We start from the raw sequence: 8,735 nt of genomic DNA, 5'->3' as shown, positions 1-8,735 counted from the left end.
AGGGTCACATTCTGCATTTGCTTCCTCCCCCACAAACTTGAAGTTAACAAGCACCTGTCAGCATACACTGAGTATTCACCCAGATGATTTGAATATGTTAGTGAGTGGCTATATCCTTGCACCTTACAACTTCTACCATCCTTGGTTCCTTGTGTTTTATTTTTGAAAGCAATGCTTTCATTGTTCCACTGTTGTAGCCTGGCTAGCTGTTAATATGGTGGAAGGTAAAGAGGTGGCAAGGGCCTTTGAATGGGTTCCACAGAGATGTTTATTTCAGCCACACACGTGGATACTCCAGGGTCAAAGGCAAGGCAAAAGCCTCATGGTGAGGGTCTAGGTTCAAGCATATGGGTGGTCGGGGCAGGGAGAGCATCAGAGATCAATTATCAGGGGACATAGGGGTGGCACAAAGGTGGAGTTTGGGTATGGGAGCCGATGGGGAAACAGTGTGGGAGTGACTGAAAGACTGAGGGACAGGGAGGGGGCACAGGGCTGACTGAGGGAACAAAACAGGGCTACATTGGCATAACAGAGCAGCATCTAGAGAAGCCTCTTGGGTCTCCCTAACTAGGGAACGCCTCTCAGGGTGTACACATTCTACCAGTCTCAATAATGTCCTGAAAGGTTAAAAAAATTAAGTTATCCTTCACATTTGAAAAGAAAACCAGATTGTCAGTGGATTAAATTAGAGGACACGAAGCCAGCAGCCCAGTAACACAATTAATTATTGTTATATGTAAGACGTATTAATTTGAAACGAAGGGAGAAAAATATCTGTGGCATTTCACCCCTCCTTCAGTCATTACTTTCCTCTACTACTAACACATGCTGGAATAGGGAAGGGAAGGGAAGGTGTGGGAAGGTGTGGGAAGGGAAGGGAAGGGAAGGTGTGGGAAGGGAAGGTGTGGGAAGGTGTGGGAAGGTGTGGGAAGGTGTGGGAAGGTGTGGGAAGGTGTGGGAAGGGAAGGGAAGGGAAGGGAAGGGAAGGGAAGGGAAGGGAAGGGAAGGGAAGGGAAGGGAAGGGAAGGGAAGGGAAGGGAAGGGAAGGGAAGGGAAGGGAAGGGAAGGGAAGGGAAGGGAAGGTGTGGGAAGGTGTGGGAAGGGAAGGGAAGGGAAGGTGTGGGAAGGGAAGGTGTGGGAAGGTGTGGGAAGGTGTGGGAAGGTGTGGGAAGGTGTGGGAAGGTGTGGGAAGGGAAGGGAAGGGAAGGGAAGGGAAGGGAAGGGAAGGGAAGGGAAGGGAAGGGAAGGGAAGGGAAGGGAAGGGAAGGGAAGGGAAGGGAAGGGAAGGGAAGGGAAGGGAGGGGAAGTTCCGGGAAGGGAAGGGAAGGGAAGGGAAGGGAAGGGAAGGGAAGGGAAGGGAAGGGAAGGGAAGGGAAGGGAAGGGAAGGGAAGGGAAGGGAAGGGAAGGGAAGGGAAGGGAAGGGAAGGGAAGGGAAGGGAAGGGAAGGGAAGGGGTGTGGAGGCCCAGGGGCCTGCCACTAGGGCCATAATGTTGCAGTCCTGCAGAAGCAGAAGCAGGCAAGGAGAAGCACCCCTCTAAGGTTATGGTGACAGGTGCCTCCCTCCCATAGGCCTTTGCAGGCACAGCTACCAAAACCCAGTGCTGATCCCAAAGTAGGGGCGGATGGAAATGTTGCTCTTTTGAGGCAAACCGTGTTTCATGCTTAGTCAGCAAAGAAGGGCAGAGAGATAATTTAGACTAGAAGCCCAAAAAGAAAGTGAATTTAAAAAGTGCCAAACGGTTTATCTGGGGTAAGAACAGAATAAAACATAAGCTGTGTGAAGGGAGGGAGTTTCTCACAGGTGCCTTTTGTGGTTTTTGGGTGCACTGTTGGGACAACTGAGTGGAGAATAAAGAAGCTGCCTCACAGGAAGAAAAAGGCACAGTGGCCATAACTCTAAGGCAACAATAGGGCCTGTGGTGGGTGGTGGGTGCTGAGCCAGGGCAGGGCATTGTCTGGATGCTCTGCCACCACCCAGCAGTGACAAGAGACCCTTGCATGCAGGAGGTGCAGGATTATGTGATGTGTGAAGCTGTCACTGGGACAGCCAGCAGGACAGAGAAGATAATAGAAACAACCATTACCTGCAAGTTTATTGATCCCTCCATAGAAATATCAGCCAGACAATTCTCTTTCCGGGTGGAGAAGGTAAGTTTCTGGATTGCATCCTGACATTTAACAGCATGGCTGAAGGGGGGTGTGCTTGTGTTAAAGCCACTCTTTACCTTTCCTGAGGCACTTTGTGAAGTGAGTGAAGATGCTTTTAGGGATGAGAGTGGTATTTAACTTCCCCAACGTAAAATTGCAGTTACAGCTTCACTGCCATGGGGGATTGTGGCCACTTCCAGAGAAATGCCAGTCTCTCTGCTCAGTGTAAAGGGAGGTTTTTCAGGAACCTCCAAGGCACAGGGATGTCTGTACCCCGATGCTGTAGGGAGGCTGGGAAAAATGGAGATTCCTGTGAATTCCTCAGGCTGACAAGGAAAAACCCATCATCTCCTGTGTCTCTTTGCCTTCTCTGCTGTTGGCATGGATGCTTTATGATATAGCTATATGGTATAGCTCTGTTCATTTCCCTGAGCCTCACCTGCTTCAAAGGACCCCCAGACATCCTGCAGCTGCAGCGATGATAACACTGAGGCAGAGCAGGTGTCCTTTAGTCTCTGGATCCCAACTCCAGCATCATCTTTTCCTCTCCTGCCAGTTGTCTGAAAAAGAGAGGATGTTTCATTATTTGGTGTCTGTAGTTTCAGGCCTCTCTTCCAATTCCTAGGCTTCCACTGAAGTACAGAATCCCTGGAACAGGCAGTTCAGGTGTAACTAGAAGCTTTTCAGCTCTCCCTGATTCTGCCTGGCTTCTGCTTGATGCCACACACACAGACTGATGGCATACTATGGCACAGCACCTGCCTGATATCAGTACATGCAGAACTAGTTTCCCAAACCCTCTGGTTTCTGTAAACCGTGCAGGAAGCCCATCACTATGGATAGAGAGGAAGGAGGAGCCTAGGCTGCTCATAGCTTTGAGACCAGACACTGTGTCCCTGTAGCAGGGGCTGCAGGACACATGTTGCAGATGAACTGCTTTGATGAGGCTGCTAGAGCCATTAAGGTTGTAAGAAATGTCTGTATGTGAGTGATGACCATCTACTGCTGTTCTGCCCAACAGAGAGACAAAACTGGAGACAAATGGTCTGGATTGACTTTTTTGATTTAGATCTTGTTTAAGCAGTTGCCTCCTCTCAGGGGGCTATTCCCTCATCCATGTGTGGGAGTGTTTCCCTGTCCCCCAGGGAATGCTGTGGTTCTAAACATGAAATGCATCTGCTTTAAAGAAAAATCTCCTGGAAGGGTAGAAACAAATAGAAGGGGGAAATAGGGATGTATGCACTTCTGGGGCTGAAAACTGTGAGATGCAGCAGAAGCAGAAGGAGGTCTGTGGCTAGCTGAGGCTTCTTTTTCCTTGTCTCCCGTTTCCATAGAAACCCAGTGATGATGTCCTGACTCTGCAGTACAAGCCTTTGGCTTTAAAGAACACCTGCTTGCTGCCACTCGACCTTATGCTGGACTTGGAGCAGCCGTTTCTGCTCTGCGATGCAGACCAGCAGCCCCTCCCGGATGGCCAGGTGAGCAGCCCTGGACTCCTCCAGTGGGGTCTGAAGAGGAGGGATGTGGTGGTGCCTTTCTGTTGGGAGAGCCTTGAGTCAAGAAGTTTATTCTGTAGTGTCAGCAGTGGATTGGCCTGAGCTGCATCAGCAGAGCTGCTGAAGGAATCAAAATCTTATCTGAATTGAGAAGGTCCATCCTGGCTTTAAGGCACAAGGAGAAGGAGCAAGCAACTAGGTCTGGGCCAGCCATGCAGTAAAGGTGTCTCCTGGAAAGCATCCCAGCTCTCCAGCAGCCACCCCCTTGTCTTGCTGCTGAGCACAGAAACATGGGCTTGAGGGAATCCTGGACTAGACTGCTGTGGCTGCAGTCACAGTGTTGCTGTAATGAAATGCATGATGAACCAAGAAGCCCATGCTGGGATCACACTTCAAGCATTTACTGTTTCAGCTGTGAGACCTTGGGACATCATCACACAGGTGATTAATTGCTGTTCATCTCCTTGCAGCCTGTGACAGTGGATGTAGGACAGACCTGTCATCTCTACATTGCATTTGACCCATCTTATAAACTGGATTTTCATAGCTGGAAGGAAGAGAAGGTTCTGAAGATAAACATGGTCAACGGCCATCCTTATGTGGAGTGTATCACCCTTCAAGGAGAAGTCCACTTCCCCAATCTCCAAATCCAGCGCAGCATCCTGGAGTTTGGCTGCATCCTGGCTGGCACTGAAGAAGTGCGTTCTCTGGAGATAACCAACTGCAGCCCACGGCCTGTCCAGTACCACTGGTCATTCCATTCAGACGGCCAGGTGAGCAGGCTGAGGTATGTGCACCTTTGCCCTCTCCTTGAAGCTCTTCTTCCTGGCGTCCCGTTTGTACTTTGCAAAGAACAAAGCTGTTTGTGCACTGTACTGTAACAGTGGATAACAACTGGACATAGCCAGTAGGACAGCTGGATATACTTTTCAAACTTATTCTTAGTATTCAATGAAGTCTCATCCTTCTGTACACTTCAGCTCTGCTGTAAATTTCAGAGACTTTTTTTTTCACAAACTTCTAACAACTTACTCTCGATCTATAATCACTGAGACCAAATTGAGCCAAAATGCCAAGTGGGATTACTCTTTCTCAAAGCCTGCAGTCACACAGAATGAAGCAGTAGATAAATCATCGTGTGCATCCCCATACACATAATAGTCCAGTTACTGACAGTACTACTTACAAAGGGAGATTCAACATGTGCAGTAACTTTTTTACTTTTGCTACAAATTGCCTGAAAGAATAAGCTGCAAATAATAACTTGAACCTGTTTAAATTCAGGGATGGCATTGCAATACCCTAAAAAATTCTAAGGGTACCTGGTGCTGGTGCAGTATTATAAGAGAACTGTAAGTGTGTATTACTAGTTGTTATTCGTCTTAGGTAAAAATGGCTCAACTCAGCTTTACAAAGCAGGAAACAAGTCATGGAGAGTTGAAATGAAGGAGTTGGGACAGTGTCACCTGTCTGTTTTCTGTGAGAGATGCTCTTAAGCAGTAGCGGTAGTAATGTACTCATCTCCTATAAGTTTGATCCTTGTCAACTACTATCCACCTCTGCAATTTTTTCTGACCTTTTTGTTTTCTCATTTCTGCAGTTGAGTGCCGAAAGGAAACAGAGAACTTAAATGTTACTTCCAAAATATTATGAATTGTTTTCAAAGTAAAAAATACTCAGAGCTTTTAGAAAACGCAACGGAAGGGTTGGAATGCATAAACAGTAGAAGATCTTGAACAGTATTTTTACATTATACTACGTCAGCCAAACAAATGGACAGTAGGGCTTGAGCAACAAGGATATAAATGAAGTTTTGTTAAAAGGGCTTGTTTTGGTCTCTATGTGATAATTGTCATCCCCATGATGGAAATACTTCACAATCCATTTAAATTTTCCTAAGCTGTATTATTTAGCGATCAGCCGTGATTTTTTTAATTTCTGTTGTACCCATCACTGAATCATCTGAGCACAATGTCCGAACAAGACAAACGGCAAAGTAGAAAAGGGCTGCAATAACTGAGCAGCCAACAGGATAAGTCATATTGGCATATATTGGCTTTGCAAAATCCTGTGTGAGTGCTTTCGTTTCTTCTCCTCTTTGGTTTAAAATGCAACACATTCTCATTACTTCTGATGACTCACCTCTGAAAGAAAAGGGCCGTAGATGCTTTTGGCAGGGTAAGTTGCATTTACAAATTGGTTCACCTTGTTGGCAGCAGGACTGCATTTTTTCTTATAAAAGCTGCTCATCAGCTTGAGTGGGGAGAAGGTGCAAAAGGGTGAGAGGGGCTGATGGATCTCTGATGGTCTGAGGATCCAATGGAGCCAAGAGCTGGAAGGTGAAATACCATTTATTGAGTTCAGGGGTCTTTAGGGGAAAGGAATATGTGCCTGAAAGCTCTGTTCTGTCAGCCACATTCACCTAGTCAAAGGGTTTTTTCCTGCACCCGTGTGTGTGGCCAGTGCCACGGGATGGCAGCTCTTTCTGCTGTGGGGGCACTGCAGCCTCCAGCTGCAGAGTATGCAAACTGAGCTGCATTGAAATGTGTTCCCCAGAGCTCAGTGTTGGGGCTGGTTCTGGTTAACACTTTAATCGACGATCTGGATGTGGGGATTGAGAGCAGCCTCAGTAGATCTGCAGACTCCCGGTTGGGTGGCAGTGTGGATCTGCTGGAGGCCAGGAAGGCTCTGCAGTGAGACTGGGACAGACTTGATCCATGGGCCAAGCACAGAGGCGTGAGGTTCCACGAGGCCAAGTGCCACATCCTGCAGGTCAGCAGTCGCCTCAGCGTGAGCCAAAGCGTGCGCAAGGGGGCAAGAGGCCAATGGCCCCTGGCCTGTATCAGCACCGGTGTGGGCAGCAGGAGCAGGGCAGCGCCTGCCCCTCTGTGCTGGGCACTGGTGAGGCCACACGTCAAGTGCTGTGTCCAGCTCTGGGCCCCTCACTTGGAAAAGGACATGGAGGGGCTGGAGTGTGTCCAGAGAAGGGCAGCAAGGCTCATGAAGGGTTGAGAAAATGTGCTGCGAGGAACAGCTGAGGGAGTTGGGTTTGTTCAGTCTGGAGCAGAGGCTCAGGAGGGGCTCCAGGGCTCTCTCCAACTCCCTGACAGGAGCGTGCAGTGAGGCGGGGCCGGTCTCTTCTGCTGGGCCTGCAGTGAGATCCAGAGGAACTGGCCTCACGCTGAGAGAGGAAATTCAGGTTAGATTTTAGGGAAAACATAAATTGAGTGTTCAGGTGTTCAGGCCTAGGAACAGGTTGGCCAGGCAGGTGGTGGAGTTGCTGTCCCTGGAGGTGTTCAAGAGGCCTCTGGATGTGACACTGGGAAATGGTTCATTGGTTTCGGGTTTGCAGTGGCAGTGCTGGGCTGACCTTGAACTGACGCTCTTCAAGATCTCTTCCACCCCTGACGCTTCTCCCATTCCAAGTGCTTCCCGCCGGGCTGAGGGGAAGGCTCAGTGCGGTCCCGAGTCCGAGGGTGGCCGCGCCCTGAGGCGCTCGGGCGGCGCAGCGGCTGCGGCGGATCCTGAGGGGCCGGGCCGGGCGCCGCCCTCAGATCCCCTCCGCGGGGCTGCCGCTGCCCCTCAGTCCGGGGATCCTTTCCCTCAGCCAGGGGATCCTGTCCCTCATCCTGGTGATCCTGTCCCTTATCCCGGCGGGCAGCACTCGGCAGCGCAGACCCGCCTCTCCTCGGGTCTGCCCGGAGCCCCCCGCGCCGCCGGATCACAGGTACCTGAGCCGTGCCCCATTTTCTCCCTCGGGAGTCCCCAGCCCTCCCACAGAAGAATGCAGCTGCCGTTTCATCTTTATAGACTGGTGCCTTCCTGTTCCACCCCCCCCCCCCCCCCCCCCATTTAATCTTAAAATTTTGATATGTTCTTTTCCTTTTTTATATTCGGGCTGGAGTGCTTGCTAAGACTTCAAAGTGGAGCTCTGATAATGAGCTGTAAATCACACACGGCTCCTCTGAGGGAGGACGATGGGAGGGAGCTGAAATAGGCCAGGACACCCCCAAGTCCTGCTCACAGCGCAGCGTCCTCACGGCCTCAGCTGCTGCTGTGGGCTTTGGTTTCCATAGGGAGCCAACAATCCACACTTCTCCCCTCCGGGCTTTGGTCCCTGGATTCCAAAGGATGAGTCCCACCGAGGCTGCCTGGTCTAGTGACCGTGCCAGCCATGTGCTCTAGTGCTGCTGAACACACACATTGACAGATCTGCACTTCTGCGGGAATGGCTTTGGAGGTTTGAAGGGATGTTACTGGGTTATTTTCTGTAACTGATGGAGAAGAGGTAATCTGTTGTATATGCAACATTTGCCAGGTGTTTGTTGAAGCAAATCTAGTTGCTTGTCTTCCCACCTTGCCTTGTGATGGGACAACAGAGGTGTGCTATTTGCATCTAATGAATGGAGGCTGCCTTATAAATACTCTTTTGTGTACCTTCTGTAGGTTGGAAAAGTAAAAGATCCAGGAAAGGTCAAGATGTACCCTTGTATACCTACAGTTTTTAAACCCCTTGTGCTTCCTATATTGTATAATTGCATAAACGTGTATTAAATTAAACTCTTCTGAAATGCAATTAGCTCCAGAGTGAAGTCTTTTTTACAGCCTTCCTTTTGTTTGGGTGATTTTTGTTGTATTTTAGGCTGGAGGGGTGGTAGCAGTAGGACAAAGAGGTGAGGAAGGCTCGCAAGCTCTTACCTGTTGTGGCAGGGTTGGATTTGCAGGAAAACGAAATGCAAGTCTGTTATCACTTCTGAAAGGCTAAAGGGAGATGAACTCTCTGAATTCTCCCTCTCTAATGGAAGCAGGAAAGGAACAGGGGCTATCAGTAACTCTAAACAGAAAGCAGGGCTGGCTATTTTCATTAAGATGACCATGATACTGCTTTGAGCCTTTGCTCCACTTTGAGAAGGTAAACAAATCCATTATTAAGCTGGATTTGCCACTGATAGGAAGTTTCTACCTGGAGCTAAGTCATTTTTTGAGTAAATGGCATAGGCTACTGTGATGCAGGACTCAGCACTTGGACTTGTTAAACTTCATGTTCTTGGATTCAGCCCCTCTATCCAGCCTGTCCAGGTCCTCCACA

Source organism: Cinclus cinclus, chromosome 11 (genome assembly GCF_963662255.1).
Source record: "Cinclus cinclus chromosome 11, bCinCin1.1, whole genome shotgun sequence".
Lineage (NCBI taxonomy): Eukaryota > Metazoa > Chordata > Aves > Passeriformes > Cinclidae > Cinclus > Cinclus cinclus.
This window is presented reverse-complemented; position numbering follows the sequence as displayed.